Here is a 25803-nt window from a genome sequence, read left to right on the forward strand (position 1 = left end):
AAGCTTGAGGAAGTATAAAACCGTCACCGAATCGTTAAGGTGAGTGGAATAATTATATGCGTAGATATATAATGTATTTATTTATGGTAGCGTGAGATGTGAAGTGTCGAAGTGTTAAGGCACCACGTTTCACGTGACGAGTGAAGCATCGAGGTGTTAAGGTGCCACTCTAAGTAATTGGCGGGTGAAGTATCGAGGTGTTAAGATGCCACCTAGAGGTGAAGCATCGAGGTGTTAAGATGCCACCTAGGAGTGAAGTGTTGAGGTGTTAAGACACCACTCTAAGTAAAATAAAGGGTGAAGTATCGAGGTGTTAAGATGCCACCCGAGGGTTTAGTAATATGAGGTATTAAGTACACTAACAGATGTTATGAACACCGATGGCCTTTCGCGAGTGCCATTCCCTTGTACGATTGGTTAACCATGGTTATTGTGTTGTAAGCGAAAGCATATTATATTGTTCGAGTAATATATATTTATGCGATTGTTATGCTAGCTTGTGGTATTGGAGGTTGGTAGCCTCGTATTGATGATAAGCTAATTGTGTTGCTAGCATGTATGCGGTATGTGTATGAGTGTTTGCAAGTAGGTATATTATATATGTATGTGTATAATTATTACATTCACTAAGCTTTAGCTTACCCTCTCGTTGTTTATCTTTTTATACGCTCCAGCGTGGACAAGGGTAAGGGCATTCGGCTAGATTAGAGATCCCGCTTTATTTGTTAGGGGACGCTTTTGGATTTGATAGCTTTTGGAGTTGATCGGAACTTGGGTAGTTTAACCCCCAAACACCATGCTCATAATATCGTTTGGAAATTAAACTAATGTGGTCGAAACTCATGTTTTGTATGAAACTCGTAGTTCGGGCCGATGTGGGCCCCATTTTGTAAAACTTATTTTATTATTGAATCGTGCTAGTTTTTCATATTAGAACATGTTGTGAAAAGCATTTCGTCTAAATATATCAGGAAGTGGGAGATCTTTTTAAGTGAAAACGACCAATCCGGACAGCAGGCTGCCAGGCCCTGTGCGCGCCGCGCACAGGAAGGGTTGCGCGTCGCGCACCCTGCCTGGGCAGGCCTGCTTCGAAATTTTTTTTTTGAGGTCTGTTTTTGATTGTATAATGGGTCGGGTTGTTACAAGTGGTATCAGAGCATGGTCTAAGGGATTTAGGCGACTTGAGATTGGTGCCTAGACTTAGACTTTATTGTGTGTGCGCTTTATGCGGGACTTGTAGGACTTTGGGTCAGAACGGGAATTGCTAGTGCTAGTGTTTATGTGAATTAACCTTACACTAATTGTTTGTGTTGTTTTAGCAATCATCAAGCGAGATAGACGTCGTACTAGCGAATTAATGCAACGTGATCGCGTAACAATTATTAGCTACCATTGTTACGGGTTCAAATCGTGTCAAACAAGCGATGTACGATGATTGTTGAGCAAGATGGGATAGTGTGGTGTATATGTATATACATATGTGTTAAGTCCTTTCGTTTTGTTTCTTAATTTACTTCGTTTTATAGAATGAAGATGAGAAATGGACGCGACACCAATGACGGAAGTACGAGTGAGGACGTTGAACTCACGGCCAAGGTTGAGGCTATCTTTAAAAGGCTAAAAAAGGATTTTCTTGACGATGTTCGAAAGGTTTTCCAAGAGTTGGTTGATGGGAAAGTAACCGAAATGATAAATGAGCGAATGAATGCCACGATCGAGGAGGCATTAGAAGCTAGAAACATTCATCCTCGTGGTGAAGGGGGTGATGGTAACGGTGGGAATGGAAGGCGGGACTTCCATTACAAAAATTTCAAGGATGCTCAACCCCCGATGTTTAATGGGGTGCGAGATCCGTTAAAAAGTATATGTTGGATCTCCAATATCGAGGGAGCTTTCCGTACTGCGGAGTGTCCTCCCGAGAAGAAAGCAATGTACGGTTCTAGTATGTTGTGGGAAGAAGCTAAGTTGTGGTGGGATGATAAAATCAACTTATATGGTGAGGAGCAATGTATGAGTTTGACGTGGGAAGAGTTTAAGAAGGAATTTTTTAAAGAATACCGAACTTCTTTCGATCTAGATAGAATCCGGGACGAGTTGCACAATTTGCAACAAGGTTTAATGGACTTGGTTACTCTCAAGTCTACCTTCTTGGCAAAGACTCGTTTTTGTCCGGAATATGTTGGTGACGATCACAAGCTAATGAAAGATTTCTACCGTACCATGAATGATGAGTTCAAGGGTAAGATTAGTCGAGGAGCGGCTAAGTCTTTTGACGAGTTATTTGAGTTGGCTCGGGGTTTTAAGCCGGAGGTTCCAAGGAAAAGTGATTTCACTTTTTCTAAAAGGAAGTTTGAAGGTTCTAGTCATTCTAACTTTTCAAACAAGAAGAACAAGAACAAGAAGGGTTCCGAAAGTGTCAATAGCGTGAAGAAGGGCGCTTTCGGTGGTTTTTCTTATACGTGCTACAATTGTGGGCAAGCGGGTCATATGGTTCGTGATTGTCCGAAACCATCTTCCGAAAAAAAGCTCACTTGTTTTAATTGCGGTAAAGAAGGGCATAAGAAGCCGGAGTGTCCCGATTTGCGAAACGATAATGTTAAGCGTCTAGAGAAGGCGGCGGGTACGGCTAGGGGTCGCAACTATTTGATGACGAATGATGAAGCCAAGCAATCTAACGAAGTTGTCTCAGGTACTTTTATGGTTAACTCTAGTCCGGCACGGATACTTTTTGATAGTGGTGCTAATTTGTCGTTTTTGTCTCCAAGATTTGTGCCTAAGTTAAATAAACCGCTAGTTAAGTTAAGTAGTCCGGTAGAAGTTGAAATAGCGGATGGCAAGTGTAACAACCCTGGAATTTCCAACGTTTATTTATTAATAATTGTTATTATTAATATGTGTGATTAAACAAATGTATGTTATTACATTTACATGTTGCCATGACTAAACGTACTTGACTTTAATTGCCCGAAACGTCTTTGCGACACCCGAAACTTCACGAATAATATTTTTAGGATATTATTTACATTCATGATTAGTTTTATTAATCATTTTAATTAACTATGGTGATTAGTTAGTTACTTGGGCTTTAATTGGTTTAACTTGTGAATTATTGAACTTGGGCTTGTTTAAAGTAAATGGACTTATGTTATTGGGCTTCCAAGCCCACCCTACCTTTTAAGTGAACTAGTTAGCCCACTCTTTCATGTGTAAGTATCATATTTGAATTGAACTAGTTAGTTAAAAGACTTAGAATCTTGTTAGCACCTTATCCCCATGCATGGCCATCCATTAACCACTCTTTTTAGCTTTAACATGCAAGTATCCAACAAACAACTTCCCCCTCCCTTTGTGCAGCTGAAACCGTGGCCTTTTAGGCATGGTTAGGAGTGCTTTTGTTTCATTTCTCATTACTTGTTTACTCTCATTCTCTCACAATTTCAAACACTCTCAAACTTGCTTCATTCTCTCTCACTTTTCTCTCTAGTTCTTGTAAGTAAACTTGAATCATTCTTCCTTTCTTTCCTTTGTAAAACCGTGACATATCACTCTTCATCATCATCATTCTTTGTTTGTTAAATCTTTAGTTACTTGTGTTGATTACTAGTTGTTCTTTACTAGTTACAAGATCAAACTTACTAGTTTGATTCTTCATAATATCTTGTATTTATCAAGAACACTCAAGAACATAACTTACTAGTTATGATTCTACATATACTTTCTTAAAAGATTGCAAGTTCATGTGTTGATTAAACTCATACTTGAAGTTCATGAAGTAAACTTTAAAGTTTACTTTCTAAAGATCAAACTTTGGTTTGAATCTTTAAAGTATGAACAACCATGAATAATTTACTTGTTTATTTAGTTACTTGCACTTTAATTTTATGTTTGTTGGTTATTATTGGTCAAGTGTTACTAGTTAACCTTGATCTCATTAATCTTGAACTAAAAGTTAACTTTGAAAGTTCAAGAACACACAAATAAGTTTTCTTTAAAAATAACTTTGTATACTTATGCTTGATCTAGACTTTTGGGTCTTGGATCTTCAAGATCTAACTAAGAACTATGTTCTACATCTTAAGATCTTGATTAGTTAGTTTACTTTCAAGTTTGTAACTTGTTATTAGCTTTAAAGTTCATGTATGTGTTAGATCTAAGACTTTGATGTAACTTTGGTTCATCAAACTTCATACAACTCTTAAGTGAGTTGTGCTTCATGTCTTAGACTTGCACTAGGGTTATGATGGTCAAGACTTGGTTAAGATTATGTAGATACATCAATGAGTTGTACACTTGAAGCTATATGCATCAAGGATGAGAACCATGATGAACATCAAGCACCAAGACCACCGGAACTCACTTAAACTTACTGTTTCTGTCCTATACCTACTGATCTGATATTTCTGGAACAGACCAGTAGACCTGGACTGTTATAACATTGATTTTTAGATAGAACTTTTCGAGTAGATAATTTTTCATATAAGACTCGTCTTCATCCGAGTTATGGTTTAGGATTTATGGCCCTCCGATCGTCACTAGGTCCTTTAAAGTTGTGCAGAAATTTCAGACCTACTCGCACTTATACCGTCGCCACGGTCAAACGAAGACGAGTTAGATTCTGGAATTTTTACCACACCTAAACGACTCATATACGGAGCCATAGCCACTTGTCTCACCTCTGTTCGGTTTGTGTAGAGGCCGTGGTGACTGATCCAAGTCAGCCTTTGTTTTAAACTTCGTTCATGAACGAACCTTACTTGTTACCTTTTCTTTGATGATGATTGATGATGACCCTTATGACCTTAATTACTTACTTTTAAACCTATTAAGACGATTTACTGACTTAGTACTATTTACCTTAGGTTGAGGACCTTCGGACCGATTACTTGCACACCTTTTCCGAACCGACTTTACGACTACATTATCATTGTGAGTTATAACATTCCCTTTTTACTTTACATATTTTGTTAACTGAGAATACATGCAGATTTTATGTTTTACATACTAGGCACGAGTACTTAAACTTTATATATGTGTGGGTTATATAACGGCAGAAACATTCCCTTTAGCTCGGTAACGTTTAATCATTGGTTTATGAACCGGTGAACGCGAATCTTAGATATGGATCCATAGGGTTTGACATCCCCACTCGAGCAAGTCGCGCTAGCAGTCAACGAGTGTTTAATACTTCGTAAACATACGCACTTGCCAAGTGTACTTTCAGGGGGTATTTTAAATGTTAAGTTAGTTACCAAGTGCCCACGGTTAAGCATATACTTATACATACTTTTGAAACGCTCGTTGTAGCACTGAAATCTCGTGGCCTACTTACATTACTGTTATACTTAAACTATAGCTCACCAACCTTTGTGTTGACATTTTTAAGCATGTATTTCTCAGGTGCTTGAGGTTGCTGAAATGTCCCGTTCTTATTGATTAAAAACGTTCCATATTAATTGATTTCGTTGCGAGGTTTTGACCTCTATATGAGACGTTTTTCAAAGACTGCATTCATTTTAAAACAAACCATAACCTTTATTTCATCAATAAAGGTTTAAAAAGCTTTACGTAGATTATCAAATAATGATAATATAAAATATCCTGTTTACACACGACCATTACATAATGGTTTACAATACAAATATGTTACAACAAAATAAGTTTCTTGAATGCAGTTTTTACACAATATCATACAAGCATGGACTCCAAATCTCGTCCTTATTTAAGTATGCGACAACGGAAGCTCTTAATAATCACCTGAGAATAAACATGCTTAAAACGTCAACAAAAATGTTGGTGAGTTATAGGTTTAACCTATATATATCAAATCATAATAATAGACCACAAGATTTCATATTTCAATACACATCCCATACATAGAGATAAAAATCATTCATATGGTGAACACCTGGTAACCGACATTAACAAGATGCATATATAAGAATATCCCCATCATTCCGGGACACCCTTCGGATATGATATAAATTTCGAAGTACTAAAGCATCCGATACTTTGGATGGGGTTTGTTAGGCCCAATAGATCTATCTTTAGGATTCGCGTCAATTAGGGTGTCTGTTCCCTAATTCTTAGATTACCAGACTTAATAAAAAGGGGCATATTCGATTTCGATAATTCAACCATAGAATGTAGTTTCACGTACTTGTGTCTATTTTGTAAATCATTTATAAAACCTGCATGTATTCTCATCCCAAAAATATTAGATTTTAAAAGTGGGACTATAACTCACTTTCACAGATTTTTACTTCATCGGGAAGTAAGACTTGGCCACTGGTTGATTCACGAACCTATAACAATATATACATATATATTAAAGTATGTTCAAAATATATTTACAACACTTTTAATATATTTTGATGTTTTAAGTTTATTAAGTCAGCTGTCCTCGTTAGTAACCTACAACTAGTTGTCCACAGTTAGATGTACAGAAATAAATCGATAAATATTATCTTGAATCAATCCACGACCCAGTGTTTACGTATCTCAGTATTGATCACAACTCAAACTATATATATTTTGGAATCAACCTCAACCCTGTATAGCTAACTCCAACATTCACATATAGAGTGTCTATGGTTATTCCGAAATATATATAGATGTGTCGACATGATAGGTCGAAACATTGTATACGTGTCAATGGTATCTCAAGATTACATAATATACAATACAAGTTGATTAAGTTATGGTTGGAATAGATTTGTTACCAATTTTCACGTAGCTAAAATGAGAAAAATTATCCAATCTTGTTTTACCCATAACTTCTTCATTTTAAATCCGTTTTGAGTGAATCAAATTGCTATGGTTTCATATTGAACTCTATTTTATGAATCTAAATAGAAAAAGTATAGGTTTATAGTCAGAAAAATATGTTACAAGTCATTTTTGTAAAGGTAGTCATTTCAGTCGAAAGAACGACGTCTAGATGACCATTTTAGAAAACATACTTCCACTTTGAGTTTAACCATAATTTTTGGATATAGTTTCATGTTCATAATAAAAATCATTTTCTCAGAATAACAACTTTTAAATCAAAGTTTATCATAGTTTTTAATTAACTAACCCAAAACAGCCCGCGGTGTTACTACGACGGCGTAAATCCGATTTTACGGTGTTTTTTGTGTTTCCAGATTTTAAATCATTAAGTTAGTATATCATATAGATATAGAACATGTGTTTAGTTGATTTTAAAAGTCAAGTTAGAAGGATTAACTTTTGTTTGCCAACAAGTTTAGAATTAACTAAACTATGTTCTAGTGATTACAAGTTTAAACCTTCGAATAAGATAGCTTTATATGTATGAACCGAATGATGTTATGAACATCATTACTACCTTAAGTTCCTTGGATAAACCTAATGGAAAAGAGAAAAATGGATCTAGCTTCAACAGATCCTTGGATGGATCGAAGTTCTTGAAGCAGAATCATGACACGAAAACAAGTTCAAGTAAGATCGTCACTTGAAATAAGATTGTTATAGTTATAGAAATTGAACCAAAGTTTAAATATAATTATTACCTTATATTAGAATGATAACCTACTGTAAGAAACAAATATTTCTTGAGGTTGGATGATCACCGTACAAGATTGGAAGTGAGCTAGCAAACTTGAAAGTATTCTTGATTTGATGTAACTAGAACTTGTAGAATTTATGAAGAACACTTAGAACTTGAAGATAGAACTTGAGAGAGATCAATTAGATGAAGAAAATTGAAGAATGAAAGTGTTTGTAGGTGTTTTTGGTCGTTGGTGTATGGATTAGATATAAAGGATATGTAATTTTGTTTTCATGTAAATAAGTCATGAATGATTACTCATATTTTTGTAATTTTATGAGATATTTCATGGTAGCATCCAAATGATGGTTCCCACATGTGTTAGGTGACTCACATGGGCTGCTAAGAGCTGATCATTGGAGTGTATATACCAATAGTACATACATCTAAAAGCTGTATATTGTACGAGTACGAATACGGGTGCATACGAGTAGAATTGTTGATGAAACTGAACGAGGATGTAATTGTAAGCATTTTTGTTAAGTAGAAGTATTTTGATAAGTGTATTGAAGTCTTTCAAAAGTGTATAAATACATATTAAAACACTACATGTATATACATTTTAACTGAGTCGTTAAGTCATCGTTAGTCGTTACATGTAAGTGTTGTTTTGAAACCTTTAGGTTAACGATCTTGTTAAATGTTGTTAACCCAATGTTTATAATATCAAATGAGATTTTAAATTATTATATTATCATGATATTATCATGTATGAATATCTCTTAATATGATATATATACATTAAATATCTTTACAACGATAATCGTTACATATATGTCTCGTTTAAAAATCATTAAGTTAGTAGTCTTGTTTTTACATATGTAGTTCATTGTTAATATACTTAATGATATGTTTACTTATCATAGTATCATGTTAACTATATATATATATCCATATATATGTCATCATATAGTTTTTACAAGTTTTAACGTTCGTGAATCACCGGTCAACTTGGGTGGTCAATTGTCTATATGAAACATATTTCAATTAATCAAGTCTTAACAAGTTTGATTGCTTAACATGTTGGAAACATTTAATCATGTAAATATCAATCTCAATTAATATATATAAACATGGAAAAGTTCGGGTCACTACAGTACCTACCCGTTAAATAAATTTCGTCCCGAAATTTTAAGCTGTTGAAGGTGTTGACGAATCTTCTGGAAATAGATGCGGGTATTTCTTCTTCATCTGATCTTCACGCTCCCAGGCGAACTCGGGTCCTCTACGAGCATTCCATCAAACCTTAACAATTGGTATCTTGTTTTGCTTAAGTCTTTTAACCTCACGATCCATTATTTCGACGGGTTCTTCGATGAATTGAAGTTTTTCGTTGATTTGGATTTCATCTAACGGAATAGTGAGATCTTCTTTAGCAAAACATTTCTTTAAATTCGAGACGTGGAAAGTGTTATGTACAGCCGCGAGTTGTTGAGGTAACTCAAGTCGGTAAGCTACTGGTCCGACACGATCAATAATCTTGAATGGTCCAATATACCTTGGATTTAATTTCCCTCGTTTACCAAATCGAACAACGCCTTTCCAAGGTGAAACTTTAAGCATGACCATCTCTCTGATTTCAAATTCTATATCTTTTCTTTTAATGTCAGCGTAGCTCTTTTGTCGACTTTGGGCGGTTTTCAACCGTTGTTGAATTTGGATGATCTTCTCGGTAGTTTCTTGTATAATCTCCGGACCTGTAATCTGTCTATCCCCCACTTCACTCCAACAAATTGGAGACCTGCACTTTCTACCATAAAGTGCTTCAAACGGCGCCATCTCAATGCTTGAATGGTAGCTGTTGTTGTAGGAAAATTCTGCTAACGGTAGATGTCGATCCCAACTGTTTTCGAAATCAATAACACATGCTCGTAGCATGTCTTCAAGCGTTTGTATCGTCCTTTCGCTCTGCCCATCAGTTTGTGGATGATAGGCAGTACTCATGTCTAGACGAGTTCCTAATGCTTGCTGTAATGTCTGCCAGAATCTTGAAATAAATCTGCCATCCCTATCAGAGATAATAGAGATTGGTATTCCATGTCTGGAGACGACTTCCTTCAAATACAGTCGTGCTAACTTCTCCATCTTGTCATCTTCTCTTATTGGCAGGAAGTATGCTGATTTGGTGAGACGATCAACTATTACCCAAATAGTATCAAAACCACTTGCAGTCCTTGGCAATTTAGTGATGAAATCCATGGTAATGTTTTCCCATTTCCATTCGGGATTTCGGGTTGTTGAAGTAGACCTGATGGTTTCTGATGCTCAGCTTTAACCTTAGAACACGTCAAACATTCTCCTACGTATTTAGTAACATCGGCTTTCATACCCAGCCACCAAAAATGTTTCTTGAGATCCTTGTACATCTTCCCCGTTCCAGGATGTATTGAGTATCTGGTTTTATGAGCTTCTCTAAGTACCATTTCTCTCATATCTCCAAATTTTGGTACCCAAATCCTTTCAGCCCTATACCGGGTTCCGTCTTCCCGAATATTAAGATGCTTCTTCGATCCTTTGGGTATTTCATCCTTTAAATTTCCCTCTTTTAAAACTCCTTGTTGCGCCTCCTTTATTTGAGTAGTAAGGTTATTATGAATCATTATATTCATAGATTTTACTCGAATGGGTTCTCTGTCCTTCCTGCTCAAGGCATCGGCTACCACATTTCCCTTCCCCGGGTGGTAACGAATCTCAAAGTCGTAATCATTCAACAATTCAATCCACCTACGCTGCCTCATATTCAGTTGTTTCTGATTAAATATGTGTTGAAGACTTTTGTGGTCAGTATATATAATACTTTTGACCCCATATAAGTAGTGCCTCCAAGTCTTTAATGCAAAAACAACCGCGCCTAATTCCAAATCATGCGTCGTATAATTTTGTTCGTGAATCTTCAATTGTCTAGACGCATAAGCAATCACCTTCGTTCGTTGCATTAATACACAACCGAGACCTTGCTTTGATGCGTCACAATAAATCACAAAATCATCATTCCCTTCAGGCAATGACAATATAGGTGCCGTAGTTAGCTTTTTCTTTAATAACTGAAACGCTTTCTCTTGTTCCTCATTCCATTCAAATTTCTTCCCTTTATGCGTTAATGCAGTCAAGGGTTTTGCTATTCTGGAAAAGTCTTGGATGAACCTTCTGTAGTAACCAGCTAGTCCTAAAAACTGGCGTATGTGTTTCGGAGTTTTTGGGATTTCCCACTTTTCAACAGTTTCTATCTTTGCCGGATCCACCTTAATACCTTCTTTGTTCACTATGTGACCGAGGAATTGAACTTCTTCCAACCAAAGTGCACACTTTGAAAACTTAGCGTACAATTCTTCCTTCCTCAATACTTCTAACACCTTTCTCAAATGTTCACCGTGTTCTTGGTCATTCTTTGAGTAAATAAGTATGTCATCAATGAAAACAATGACAAACTTGTCAAGGTATGGTCCACACACTCGGTTCATAAGGTCCATGAACACAGCTGGTGCATTAGTTAAACCAAACGGCATGACCATAAACTCGTAATGACCGTAACGTGTTCTGAAAGCAGTCTTTGGAATATCATCTTCTTTCACCCGCATTTGATGATACCCGGAACGTAAGTCAATCTTTGAATAAACAGACGAGCCTTGTAGTTGATCAAATAAGTCGTCGATTCTCGGTAGTGGGTAGCGGTTCTTGATGGTAAGTTTGTTCAACTCTCGGTAGTCGATACACAACTTGAATGTACCATCTTTCTTCTTGACAAACAAAACAGGAGCTCCCCATGGTGATGTGCTTGGTCGAATGAAACCATGCTCTAAAAGTTCTTGTAATTGGCTTTGCAGTTCTTTCATCTCGCTGGGTGCGAGTCTGTAAGGAGCACGCGCTATTGGTGCAGCTCCTGGTACACGATCTATTTGAAATTCAACGGATCGATGTGGGGGTAATCCCGGTAATTCTTTCAGAAATACATCGGGAAATTCTTTTGCAATGGGAACATCATTGATGCTCTTTTCTTCAATTTGTACTTTCTCGACGTGTGCTAGAACAGCATAGCAACCTTTTCTTATTAGTTTTTGTGCCTTCAAATTACTAATAAGATGTAGCTTCGTGTTGCCCTTTTCTCCGTACACCATTAAGGGTTTTCCTTTTTCTCGTATAATGCGAATTGCATTTTTGTAACAAACGATCTCTGCTTTCACTTCTTTCAACCAGTCCATACCGATTATCACATTAAAACTCCCTAACTCTACTGGTATCAAATCAATCTTAAATGTTTCGCTAACCAGTTTAATTTCTCGATTCCGACATATATTATCTGCTGAAATTAATTTACCATTTGCTAATTCGAGTAAAAATTTACTATCCAAAGGCGTCAATGGACAACTTAATTTAGCACAAAAATCTCTACTCATATAGCTTCTATCCGCACCCGAATCAAATAAAACGTAAGCAGATTTATTGTCAATAAGAAATGTACCCGTAACAAGCTCCGGGTCTTCCTGTGCCTCTGCCGCATTAATATTGAAAACTCTTCCGCGGCCTTGTCCATTCGTGTTCTCCTGGTTCGGGCAATTTCTAATAATGTGGCCAGGTTTTCCACATTTATAACAAACTACATTGGCATAACTTGCTCCGACACTACTTGCTCCGCCATTACTCGTTCTGACACCATTTGTTCCTTTCGTTCTATTAACCCCTGGTCCGTAGACCTCATACTTCGCCGCGCTATGACCATTTCTTTTACACTTGTTGCAAAATTTGGTGCAGAACTCCGAGTGATACTTTTCACACCTTTGGCATAGCTGCTTCTGATTGTTGTTGTTGTTGTTGCGGTTATTATTATTGTTGGGATGATTGTTGTAGTTGCTGTTGTTGTTGTTGTTGTTGTTGTTGTTGTTGTTATTGTTGTTGTTGTTGTTGTTGTTGGGCCATTTGTTGTAGTTGCGATTGATGTTGCGATTGTTGGGATAATTGTTGCGATTATTGTTGTAATTGCTGTTGTTGTTGTATTAGTGATTCTTATCACCGTTTTCCTCCCACTTTCTTTTGACTTGCTTCACATTGGCCTCTTCAGCAGTCTGTTCTTTAATTCTTTCTTCAATCTGGTTCACTAGTTTGTGAGCCACTCTACATGCCTGTTGTATGGAGGCGGGCTCGTGTGAACTTATATCTTCTTGGATTCTTTCCGGTAATCCTTTCACAAACGCGTCGATCTTCTCTTCCTCATCTTCGAATGCTCCCGGACACAATAGGCACAATTCTATGAATAGTCTTTTGTACGTTGTAATATCAAATCCTTGGGTTCGTAACCCTCTAAGTTCTGTCTTGAGCTTATTGACCTCGGTTCTGGGACGGTACTTCTCGTTCATCAAGTGCTTGAATGCTGACCACGGTAGTGCGTACGCATCATCTTGTCCCACTTGCTCTAGATAGGTATTCCACCATGTTAATGCAGAACCTGTGAAGGTATGCGTAGCGTACTTCACTTTGTCCTCTTCAGTACACTTACTTATGGCAAACACCGATTCGACCTTCTCAGTCCACCATTTCAATTCCGATCGATCCTTCGGTTCCATCAAATTCCAAAGGTTTGCAGGCAGTGAATTCTTTGTAGGTGCATCCTACACGATTTCCTGTACTGCTAGATCCAAGGTTATTGTTGGTATGTAGCGCAGCCTGTACTGCGGCTATGTTTGAAGCTAGAAAAGTACGGAATTCCTCTTCATTCATATTCACGATGTGTCGAGTAGTCGGTGCCATTTCCTTCAAAATAGTCAAATGGAACAAGTTAATCATACAGAATATTAAGAGTAGTTAATAGTATTTTGTAGCATAATATGAACTCATTTATAAAAGCTTTTTCTTCATATTAGCGTTTTATAAGTTTAAATTCGGGTAGTACCTACCCGTTAAGTTCATACTTAGTAGCTAATATACAATTCAACTACTACAATTCTATATGAAAAACTGATTATAATAATATTTCGCGTTCAAACTTTTACACAATATTTTACAAACTCACAATACCGCTTATTTTACATATAGCATGAAATATAGCACACAATAAATTTGATACAAGATGGTTGTGAAGATAATTCTAGCTAGTACACAAGTCGTTTAGCAAAGGCAATAAAGACACGTAATTCATACGTCCAGAAACAAGTCATGCATTCTGGTTTTACTAGGATTACTTCCCATCCTTGGTCTTGTGGAACATAACCGTTATGGCGTTGATAAGACATCGTGTTGTAACGTCATCAAAGGGACGAGGGTTACGTAATGTCCAACAGTCCCGTAAAAATCTAAAAACCTCATTTCTTACCCCAATTACCGACTCCGTCACTTGTGAGAACGTTTTGTTTAATAGTTGTAGCCCGATGTTCTTGTTCTCACTTTGGTGAGAAGCGAACATTACTAATCCGTAAGCATAACTTGCTTCTTTATGTTGCATGTTAGCCGCTTTTTCTAAATCACGAAGTCCAATATTCGGATATATTGAGTCAAAATAATTTCTTAACCCATTGCGTAAAATAACATTTGGGTTCCCCGCAATATATGCGTCAAAGTAAACACATCGTAGCTTATGGATTTTCCAATGTGATATCCCCCATCTTTCGAACGAAAGCCTTTTATAAACCAAGGCATTCTTGGAACGTTCTTCGAATGTCTTACAAACTGATCTCGCCTTAAATAGTTGTGCCGAAGAATTCTGACCGACTCTAGACAAGATTTCATCAATCATGTCTCCGGGTAGGTCTCTTAAAAGATTGGGTTGTCTATCCATTTTGTGTTTTTATACTGTAAAATAGACAAGAGTTAGATTCATAAAAAAAATACTTATTAATACAAGCAATTTTTACATATATCATAAAGCATAAGCACACTATATTACATATATTACACCACACGAATACAACTATCTTATTCCGACTCGCTTGTTTCTTCTTCTTTGGTTTTGGTTCGTTTTGCCAAGTTTCTAGGGATATATGATGTTCCCCTAATACGAGCCGTCGTTTTCCACATTGGTTTAGAAAAACCTGGTGGTTTAGAGGTTCCCGGGTCATTGTTACAACTTAAGGACTTCGGGGGTTGACGATACATATAAAGTTCATCGGGGTTGGAATTAGATTTCTCTATTTTTATGCCCTTTCCCTTATTATTTTCTTTTGCCTTTTTAAATTCAGTTGGGGTAATTTCTATAACATCATCGGAATTCTCGTCGGAATCCGATTCATCGGAGAATTGGTAATCCTCCCAATATTTTGCTTCCTTGGCGGAAACACCATTGACCATAATTAACCTTGGTCGGTTGGTTGAGGATTTTCTTTTACTTAACCGTTTTATTATTTCCCCCACCGGTTCTATTTTTTCATCCGGTTCCGATTCTTCTTCCGGTTCTGATTCTTCTTCCGGTTCCGACTCTTCTTCCGGTTCCTCTTCGGGAACTTGTGAATCAGTCCACGAATCATTCCAATTTACATTTGACTCTTCATTATTATTAGGTGAGTCAATGGGACTTGTTCTAGAGGTAGACATCTATCACATAATATCAAACGCGTTAAGAGATTAATATATCACATAATATTCACATGTTAAAAATATATAGTTTCCAACAAAATTTGTTAAGCAATCATTTTTCAAGTAAAAACGGTCGAAGTCCAGACTCACTAATGCATCCTAACAAACTCGATAAGACACACTAATGCAAAATTCTGGTTCTCTAAGACCAACGCTCGGATACCAACTGAAATGTCCCGTTCTTATTGATTAAAAACGTTCCATATTAATTGATTTCGTTGCGAGGTTTTGACCTCTATATGAGACGTTTTTCAAAGTCTGCATTCATTTTAAAACAAACCATAACCTTTATTTCATCAATAAAGGTTTAAAAAGCTTTACGTAGATTATCAAATAATGATAATCTAAAATATCCTGTTTACACACGACCATTACATAATGGTTTACAATACAAATATGTTACAACAAAATAAGTTTCTTGAATGCAGTTTTTACACAATATCATACAAGCATGGACTCCAAATCTCATCCTTATTTAAGTATGCGACAGCGGAAGCTCTTAATAATCACCTGAGAATAAACATGCTTAAAACGTCAACAAAAATGTTGGTGAGTTATAGGTTTAACCTATATATATCAAATCATAATAATATACCACAAGATTTCATATTTCAATACACATCCCATACATAGAGATAAAAATCATTCATATGGTGAACACCTAGTAACCGACATTAACAAGATGCATATATAAGAATATCCCCATCATTTCGGGACACCCTTCGGATATGATATAAATTTCGAAGTACTAAAGCATCCGATACTTTGGATGGGGTTTGTTAGGCCCAATAGATCTATCTTTAGGATTCGCGTCAATTAGGGTGTCTGTTCCCTAATTCTTAGATTACCAAACTTAATAAAAAGGGGCATATTCGATTTCGATAATTCAACCATAGAATGTAGTTTCACGTACTTGTGTCTATTTTGTAAATCAATTATAAAACCTGCATGTATATTCTCATCCCAAAAATATTAGATTTTAAAAGTGGGACTATAACTCACTTTCACAGATTTTTACTTCGTCAGGAAGTAAGACTTGGCCACTGGTTGATTCACGAACCTATAACAATATATACATATATATCAAAGTATGTTCAAAATATATTTACAACACTTTTAATATATTTTGATGTTTTAAGTTTATTAAGTCAGCTGTCCTCGTTAGTAACCTACAACTAGTTGTCCACAGTTAGATGTACAGAAATAAATCGATAAATATTATCTTGAATCAATCCACGACCCAGTGTTTACGTATCTCAGTATTGATCACAACTCAAACTATATATATTTTGGAATCAACCTCAACCCTGTATAGCTAACTCCAACATTCACATATAGAGTGTCTATGGTTGTTCCGAAATATATATATAGATGTGTCGACATGATAGGTCGAAACATTGTATACGTGTCAATGGTATCTCAAGATTACATAATATACAATACAAGTTGATTAAGTTATGGTTGGAATAGATTTGTTACCAATTTTCACGTAGCTAAAATGAGAAAAATTATCCAATCTTGTTTTACCCATAACTTCTTCATTTTAAATCCGTTTTGAGTGAATCAAATTGCTATGGTTTCATATTGAACTCTATTTTATGAATCTAAACAGAAAAAGTATAGGTTTATAGTCAGAAAAATATGTTACAAGTCGTTTTTGTAAAGGTAGTCATTTCAGTCGAAAGAACGACGTCTAGATGACCATTTTAGAAAACATACTTCCACTTTGAGTTTAACCATAATTTTTGGATATAGTTTCATGTTCATAATAAAAATCATTTTCTCAGAATAACAACTTTTAAATCAAAGTTTATCATAGTTTTTAATTAACTAACCCAAAACAGCCCGTGGTGTTACTACGACGGCGTAAATCCGGTTTTATGGTGTTTTTCGTGTTTCCAGGTTTTAAATCATTAAGTTAGCATATCATATAGATATAGAACATGTGTTTAGTTGATTTTAAAAGTCAAGTTAGAAGGATTAACTTTTGTTTGCGAACAAGTTTAGAATTAACTAAACTATGTTCTAGTGATTACAAGTTTAAACCTTCGAATAAGATAGCTTTATATGTATGAATCGAATGATGTTATCAACATCATTACTACCTTAAGTTCCTTGGATAAACCTACTGGAAAAGAGAAAAATGGATCTAGCTTCAACGGATCCTTGGATGGCTCGAAGTTCTTGAAGCAGAATCATGACACGAAAACAAGTTCAAGTAAGATCATCACTTGAAATAAGATTGTTATAGTTATAGAAATTGAACCAAAGTTTGAATATGATTATTACCTTGTATTAGAATGATAACCTACTGTAAGAAACAAAGATTTCTTGAGGTTGGATGATCACCTTACAAGATTGGAAGTGAGCTAGCAAACTTGAAAGTATTCTTGATTTTATGTAACTAGAACTTGTAGAATTTACGAAGAACACTTAGAACTTGAAGATAGAACTTGAGAGAGATCAATTAGATGAAGAAAATTGAAGAATGAAAGTGTTTGTATGTGTTTTTGGTCGTTGGTGTATGGATTAGATATAAAGGATATGTAATTTTGTTTTCATGTAAATAAGTCATGAATGGTTACTCATATTTTTGTAATTTTATGAGATATTTCATGCTAGTTGCCAAATGATGGTTCCCACATGTGTTAGGTGACTCACATGGGCTGCTAAGAGCTGATCATTGAAGTGTATATACCAATAGTACATACATCTAAAAGCTGTGTATTGTACGAGTACGAATACGGGTGCATACGAGTAGAATTGTTGATGAAACTGAACGAGGATGTAATTGTAAGCATTTTTGTTAAGTAGAAGTATTTTGATAAGTGTATTGAAGTCTTTAAAAAGTGTATAAATACATATTAAAACACTACATGTATATACATTTTAACTGAGTCGTTAAGTCATCGTTAGTCGTTACATGTAAGTGTTGTTTTAAAACCTTTAGGTTAACGATCTTGTTAAATGTTGTTAACTCAATGTTTATTATAACAAATGAGATGTTAAATTGTTATATTATCATGATATTATGATATATAATATATCTTAGTATGATATATATACAGTTAAATGTCGTTACAACGATAATCGTTACATATATGTCTCGTTTCGAAATCATTAAGTTAGTAGTCTTATTTTTACATATGTATTTCATTGTTAATACACTTAATAATATATTTACTTATCATTTAACATAATTAACCAAGTGTATCAATATCTTAATATGATTCATATGTACCTAGTAAGACGTTGTTATAACGATAATCGTTATATATATCGTTTTCGAGTTTCTTAAATTAATAGTCTCATTTTTATGTATATAACTCATTGTTAAAATACCTAATGAGATACATACTTATAATAAGTTTACTTATTACTTATAATAAGTTTACTTATGATACATACTTATTAATAGTCTCATTTTTATGTAGTTCATTGTTAATATACTTAATGATATGTTTACTGATCATAGTATCATGTTAACTATATATATATCCATATATATGTCATCATATAATTTTTACACGTTTTAACGTTCGTGAATCACCGGTCAACTTGGGTGGTCAATTGTCTATATGAAACATATTTCAATTAATCAAGTCTTAACAAGTTTGATTGCTTAACATGTTGGAAACATTTAATCATGTAAATATCAATCTCAATTAATATATATAAACATGGAAAAGTTCGGGTCACTACAGTACCTACCCGTTAAATAAATTTCGTCCCGAAATTTTAAGCTGTTGAAGGAGTTGACGAATCTTCTGGAAATAGATGCGGGTATTTCTTCTTCATCTGATCTTCACGCTCCCAGGTGAACTCGGGTCCTCTACGAGCATTCCATCGAACCTTAACAATTGGTATCTTGTTTTGCTTAAGTCTTTTAACCTCACGGTCCATTATTTCGACGGGTTCTTCGATGAATTGAAGTTTTTCGTTGATTTGGATTTCATGAATGATTACTCATATTTTTGTAATTTTATGAGATATTTCATGCTAGTTGCCAAATGATGGTTCCCACATGTGTTAGGTGACTCACATGGGCTGCTAAGAGCTGATCATTGGAGTGTATATACCAATAGTACATACATCTAAAAGCTGTGTATTGTACGAGTACGAATACGGGTGCATACGAGTAAAATTGTTGATGAAACTGAACGAGGATGTAATTGTAAGCATTTTTGTTAAGTAGAAGTATTTTGATAAGTTTATTTAAGTCTTTAAAAAGTGTATAAATACATATTAAAACACTACATGTATATACATTTTAACTGAGTCGTTAAGTCATCGTTAGTCGTTACATGTAAGTGTTGTTTTGAAACCTTTAGGTTAACGATCTTGTTAAATGTTGTTAACCCAATGTTTATAATATCAAATGAGATTTTAAATTATTATATTATCATGATATTATCATGTATGAATATCTCTTAATATGATATATATACATTAAATGTCTTTACAACGATAATCGTTACATATATGTCTCGTTTAAAAATCATTAAGTTAGTAGTCTTGTTTTTACATATATAGTTCATTGTTAATATACTTAATGATATGTTTACTTATCATAGTATCATGTTAACTATATATATATATATATCCATATATATGTCATCATATAGTTTTTACAAGTTTTAACGTTCGTGATTCACCGGTCAACTTGGGTGGTCAATTGTCTATATGAAACATATTTCAATTAATCAAGTCTTAACAAGTTTGATTGCTTAACATGTTGGAAACATTTAATCATGTAAATATCAATCTCAATTAATATATATAAACATGGAAAAGTTCGGGTCACTACAGTTGCTTTCGCCGTGTACTAGTTTGTGCTGTAGACACCTGCTGCTTAGAGTTGTCAACGCATGAACTACTTTACTTTGCATTCAAACATTTGTACTTTTGAATTATGACTTGTAACGACCTTTGTGGTCACATACACTTGTTTATTGCTTCTACTTAGTGAAGCATACTTTTGGATTGTAAAACTTTCGATGTTGGTTTGACATCACTTTTAATTATGAATGCAAACTCTTTTTGAAAACGCATATAGTACTTAACCTTGTAATGATCCTGTTGTTGATGGTCCGTACATGATGTTTTGGTACGGGGCATCACATTTGGTATCAGAGCTTTGGTTGTAGGGAATTAGGTTGCATTAGTGAGTCTAAGACCGACCCGAGTAGGATTCACTAATAGGACTAATCTACAACTTGCTAGTTTACTTGTTTCCGCTGAACTTACTGCATGCTGCTGCTTACTTTTACTGCTATATGCCGTATGCTACTACATGATTTCACTACTGCATGCTATTACTTGCTTTCAATTGCATGCTACTTTTGTACGATTCGTTATTATTGCCATGCTACTTATTGTTATACATGATTTAAACTGTTGGCCTAATACGTGCTTGCTTATGACTTACTGACATGGAAAATTTATTTTTCCTTGTTCAGATGTCGGATGTACCACCTGCTAGCGTTTTGGGCAGTTCAGACTCAGACTCCACCACACCACCTGCTGCTGCTACTGCCGATACACCGGCCCCGACACCCACTAGTGATCCCGGCGCTTCTACTTCCGAAGCTTGTACTAGTGCAACTGCCCCAGTGTCTGCTCCCGGACCCTCGAGGTCACAGCCCCGCATTGGTGGTATTGAGATCCCCGCGGAGTTCGGGGAAGGGCCGTTTCGTAACCACATGCGCACGCCTTGCCGACGCACTCCCGACGGACGTTTAGTCATGATTCCGCCAGGCAGACACAGACAGATGTTGGCCGCCTTCGGACGCTTCGGATTACCAGCTCAGCCACCAGTGTCACCACCACACGATTCGGATGACTCATCATCCGCCGATTCTTCATCATCAGACGACTCCAGTGATGACGAGGACCCTGCTGATATACCTATACAGGCACCCTCCACCCCGCCGAAGAAGCGGTACCGTCCTGATGGCACCGTTATTCCAGGGGTGAATGGAGGTCGTGCTTTCACTGACGCTTTTGGTCGGCGTCGGAGGGTTACTGCCCGTAAGCGGCTTGTGCCGTACCCTGCCGACCCACAGATACGTAAGGTTCCCTGTTACGTATTGACTATTCCTGGAACCGTACCGCCTAGATTTAGATACGGACCATTCCCATCTAGGGACATACCGTCTACATCCGGAGCTAGACCATCTACTTCAGCACCACCCGCACCATCGGCAGCACCAGCACCATTCGCTCCACCGGCCCCACCTGCACTACCAGCGCCGCCTGCCCCACCATCTCCCACAGTCGAGGAATTGACAAGGGAGGTGGAGATTCTTCGAGCTCGGGTTACAAAGCTCGAGGAGCAGTTGGCTCAGGTTTTAGACATCCTACACCCACCTTCACCGTAGGACTTTTGTATTTAGATTTCGTTATGTAATCTAGTTGTAGTTTATTGTATTACTCATGTATTGTACGAACTTATTCGGATGTATGAAACTTATTATCATTAATGGAACTTTGCGTTATTTAATTCTTGCACGATGTTCTATTTACATTACTGTACGATGATTCTGTGGTATTTGTACCTAGATGCGTTATTTAATAACATGAGATGTTTTGATTCCATGTTCTTTGCTATATGCTATATTATTACTATATTGAATGCTGGATTTTGACTTAAGTCAAAACTTTTGTTTAGAATACCATGGCCAACGGAAGAACCACACCTACCGCAGCCCAGATTGAGGACATGCTCAACGAACGGGTCGCTGCAGCCCTAGCAGAAAGAAACCTCCAAGCTCCACCGCCACCACCACCGGTTATTCCACCCGTTCGAAATGGGTGTACTTACAAGGAATTCCAGATCTGCAAACCGCATAACTTCAGTGGAACCGAGGGACCGGTTGGTCTCACCAGATGGTTCAAGAAACTTGAATTAGTATTCCGAGTTAGCAACTGTTCGGAGGACAACAAGACCAAGTTTGCTTCGTGCACGCTATCTGATGGCACGCTAACGTGGTGGAACACGTTAGCTCAAGCGAAAGGTATCGATGAGGCGTATGCTACGCCATGGGAGGAATTCAAAGCGGCTATGATTGATGAGTATTGTCCGAGAACCAAAATCCAGAAGATGGAAATCGAATTCATGCATTTAAAGGCCGTTGGGAACGACCTTGACGGTTACAACAGGAGATTCTTGGAACTAGCTCTTATGTGTCCGACAATGGTCACACCGGAATTCAAGCGTATGGAGAGATACTTCTGGGGACTTCCTAAGTCCATCAAAGGAAACGTCACATCATCCAAACCACCGAATGTTCCCGAAGCAATGCGCATGGCGCATACCCTCATGAATCAGATTCTTGTTGATGAGCCGGAGAAGGCTAAGTTTGAGGCTGGTAGTAGCGAAAAGAGGAAATGGGACAACAACCACAACAACCACAACAACAACAACAACAGGGGGAGAAACTACGATCAAACCCCCGCCAAGAGGCACAACAATGGTGGAAACCCCAACCCCAACAACAACACCAACTCTAACCCGAACTACAAGGGAACCTTACCACAATGCAAGAGGTGTTACAAACACCACACTGGGTATTGCGATGTTGTCTGTGAGAAGTGTCAACGGGCTGGGCATATCGGAAAAGACTGCAAGGTCACCACTTTGAATGGGAAGCCAAATACCAATGGACCTAAGAAGTGCTACGAATGCGGGCAGACGGGCCATTTTAGAAATGCGTGCCCAAACAAGCGAAAAGATGGCGGGCCACCTCGTGGTAGAGCTTTTAATGTTAATGCAAGGGATGCACGCGATAACCCCGACTTGGTAACAGGTATATTCACAATCAATAATCTTTTAGCTTCTGTCTTGTTTGATACTGGTGCGGATAGAAGTTATGTATGTAGACATTTTTGCGATAAGATTAATTGGTCATTAGTCCCGTTAAAAGAAAGTATGCTTGTCGAGGTCGCCAACGGTAAACTTGAAAAGGTTGACCATATTAGTCGTGGAGCTATTATCAACATAGTTGGAGCAGATTTCAAAATTGACTTGATACCTATCAAACTGGGAAGTTTTGACGTGATCGTCGGTATGGATTGGTTGAGCAAGATAAAGGCCGATATTATCTGTGGAGATAAAGCACTTCGCATACCACAAGGAGATGACGAACCACTGGTTATCTATGGAGAGAGATGTACCTCGAAGTTGAACCTCATTAATTGCGTGAAAGCACAAAAGATTATGAAGAAGGGACATTTTGCTGTCCTAGCACATATGAAAGCGGTAGAAACTGAGGTGAAGAGCGTGAACGACGTTCGAATTGTGAACAAATTTTCCGATGTCTTCCCAGAGGAATTGCCTGGATTGCCACTGCAGAGAGTATTAGAGTTTCAGATTGATTTAGTGCTAGGAGTTGCACCTGTAGCTCACGTACCTTATAGACTCGCACCTTCCGAGATGCAAGAATTACAAAGTCAACTACAAGAACTACTTAATCGAGGATTTATCCAACCAAGCTTCTCGCCTTGGGGCGCAACCGTGCTGTTTGTGAAGAAGAAGGATGGATCCTTCCGTATGTGTATCGACTACCGTGAACTCAACAAATTGACTATCAAGAATCGGTATCCTCTTCCACGAATTGACGATCTTTTTGATCAACTACAACGATCGAGCGTCTACTCAAAAATCGATTTGCGATCCGGATATCACCAGCTGAGGGTGAAAGAAAGCGATGTAATGAAGACTGCATTCAGGACCCGTTATGGTCATTATGAGTTTCTCGTGATGCCATTCGGTTTGACAAATGCACCTGCCGTGTTCATGGACCTCATGAATCGTGTCTGCAAGCCTTACTTGGACAAGTTTGTCATCGTCTTCATAGATGATATCCTCATCTACTCTAATAGCGAAGAAGAGCATGAGCAACACCTCCGGCTAGTACTTGAACTCTTGAGACAAGAGCAACTTTACGCCAAATTCTCCAAGTGTGAATTTTGGTTGAAGGAAGTTCAGTTTCTGGGTCATGTTGTGAGCGACCAGGGTATCAAAGTAGATCCCACCAAGATTGAAGCCATCAGCAAGTGGGAGACCCCCACTACTCCAATGCATATTCGCCAATTCCTAGGTCTCGCCGGTTATTACCGAAGGTTCATTGAAGGATTTTCTCTGATTGCGCGTCCTTTGACCGCGCTGACTCACAAGGGCAAGAAGTTCATTTGGGAACCCGCACACGAATTAGAATTCCAAACTTTGAAGAAGAAGTTGACCACTGCACCTATCCTATCACTACCAGAGGGCAGTGACGACTTTGTTGTTTATTGTGATGCATCGAAGAGTGGTTTTGGTTGTGTACTGATGCAACGATCAAAGGTTATTGCCTATGCCTCCTGCCAATTGAAGATTCACGAGCGAAACTACACTACTCATGATCTTGAACTTGGAGCCGTTGTCTTTGCGCTCAAATTGTAGAGACACTATTTGTATGGAACTAAGAGCACTATCTTCACCGACCACAAGAGCCTCCAGCACATCTTTGATCAGAAGAAACTGAATATGAGACAGCGTCGATGGATCAAGATGCTCAACGATTACGACTGTGAACTCCGTTATCACCCTGGCAAGGCCAATGTTGTAGCTGACGCTTTAAGCCGAAAGGAGAGGACGACACCTGTGATGACCCGAAAATTTTTGACTTATTTAAACCAATTCTCTATACGATTTATTATTTTAACACGCTAAACAAAGTCTGTTAGATTGAGTCTCAAAATTTTAGAACTGTTTCATATATACAATTACCTTTGATTACTCTCGACGATTCATGAACAATTATATGTATGTATATATATATGTACAAGTAAAAACCCTATTTGCTACAGTAAAACACTATTTGCTACAGTAAACCACTATTTGCTACAGTGAAACACTATTTGCTACAGTGAAACACTATTTTGCTACAGTGAAACCGTATTTTGCTACAGTGCTACAGTGAAAAACGACTTTGCTACAGTGATTTGCTACAGTGATTTGCTACAGTAAACACTATTTGCTACAGTAACACTATTTGTTGCTGTAAAACACTATGAGCCTAGGTCTGCTGGTTCTGAGAGATCACAAGCTGGTACTGATTCTACTGATATTGATCAGCAACCTTCTGTTGCTGCTCACTCATCTGAACCAGCTGATGATCAAGATGCTGTGTGTTCTACAACCAGCTATTTGATGAACCAGCATCCGATTGAGCAGATTATTTGCTACAGTAAAACACTATTTGCTACAGTAACACTATTTGATGTCGACAAACTACCAAACAAAAACAGAAAAGGCGGCCATGCGATCGCATGGCAAAAACACTGAAAACTCATGCGATCGCATGAGCTACAGTAAACGGAAAAGTAATATAAATACGCCTGTTTTGCTCGACGAATTATCACATATTTTTTTCTTCAGTAATAAAAATTTATATTTAAATTATAATTATAATTTTAAATTTAAGTTTAATAATAATAAAGTATATTCGAGGGTGTTTTAATTCGGGTTTTAAACCACTTTAAGCTAAGGAAATATTGGGTATTGTTCGGGGTATTGTTCTTGAATCCAAGGCCAACCATACAGTCGTCTACCATCATTACGTCTACGCAATTTGCCTACAATATTGAGTCTCAATATTGAACTGTGAGTTTATAGTCTCCCTTTTTAAATA

The sequence above is a fragment of the Rutidosis leptorrhynchoides genome, chromosome 9 (genome assembly GCF_046630445.1).
Source record: "Rutidosis leptorrhynchoides isolate AG116_Rl617_1_P2 chromosome 9, CSIRO_AGI_Rlap_v1, whole genome shotgun sequence".
Taxonomy (NCBI): Eukaryota; Viridiplantae; Streptophyta; class Magnoliopsida; order Asterales; family Asteraceae; genus Rutidosis; species Rutidosis leptorrhynchoides.